The sequence below is a fragment of the Ictalurus furcatus genome, chromosome 12 (genome assembly GCF_023375685.1).
Source record: "Ictalurus furcatus strain D&B chromosome 12, Billie_1.0, whole genome shotgun sequence".
NCBI classification, from domain to species: domain Eukaryota; kingdom Metazoa; phylum Chordata; class Actinopteri; order Siluriformes; family Ictaluridae; genus Ictalurus; species Ictalurus furcatus.
This window is the reverse complement of record NC_071266.1, coordinates 30,426,309-30,427,399: the sequence shown is the minus strand read 5'-3', so window position 1 is coordinate 30,427,399 and position 1,091 is coordinate 30,426,309. Positions and strand designations below refer to the sequence as shown.

The 1,091-nt window shown below is 45.6% G+C and overlaps 1 pseudogene; it reads left to right on the top strand.

The window, feature by feature from the left end:
• LOC128616254 (serine incorporator 1-like) overlaps positions 1 to 1,091 on the top strand; it is a 2,330-nt pseudogene extending 1,239 nt beyond the window's left edge.

Genomic DNA, 1,091 nt, shown 5'->3' with positions numbered 1-1,091 from the left:
TTTCATCAGCGTCAACATGCTGCTGTGTGTGGGAGCCTCCATCATGTCCATCTTGCCCAAAATTCAGGAGTCCCAGCCCAGATCTGGTCTCCTGCAGTCCTCTGTCATCACCCTGTACACTATGTATCTGACCTGGTCTGCAATGACCAATGAGCCTGATCGCAAATGCAACCCGAGTCTTCTGGGCATTATTGGCCTGAACAGCAGCACCCCAGCTGGAGAAGGTCATGTGGTTCAGTGGTGGGATGCCCAGGGCATTGTGGGATTGATCCTGTTCCTGATGTGTTTTGTATTCCAGCATCCGCAATTCCAGCAACACTCCGGTCAATAAGTTGACGCTGACTAGCAACGAGTCTGCTCTGATCGAGGACAGTCCAGCACCGGAGAATTTTGATGAGGGAAGCACTTCAAACTGGGCCATCCATCGGCAACAAGAAGGATGGCGTCACATACAGCTACTCTTTCTTCCAGTTCATGCTCTTCCTAGCCTCTCTTTACAACATGATGAATTTGACCAACTGGTACGGCCCTGACGCCAACTATGAGGCAATGACTAGAAGTGGCCATTGGTGTGGGTGAAGATCTCGTCCACTTGGATCTGTATCTCGCTGTACATGTGGACCCTGGTGGCTCTGCTCATCCTCACCAACCGCGACTTCGACTTCAACGAGGCAGAAGAAAACAAGCTTATGCAAACTTTAACCCTTCATCATTGTGAATATCCACCTGTAAACGAAGGGCAAGTTGGTTCATAATTGTAAATAGCTGAAGCTGGTGCATTCCTGTGTGGTTAATGCACAGTTTTTGGTTTAACTGTTTCATGTAAAGTAAAGTAGTGATATTTATTTGTGCTGTACGTCGTTATAGTGGTCAAAACAATTAGTCAGAATTGAGTTTTTAAGTACAGGATTATTTACGTACACGTCCGCTAAGAAAGATCAGGAGAGATTCTTGGAAAACATTATGATTTAAGTAGCTTGGGCTTTGACAGGACTGTTTGCTTTAAGTTTATTCCTGGATCTATAGGAAGGTCACACGTCGTTTTTTAAATATTTCCTGTAGAACGGGTGTAAGAATGCAGTATTGCAGAT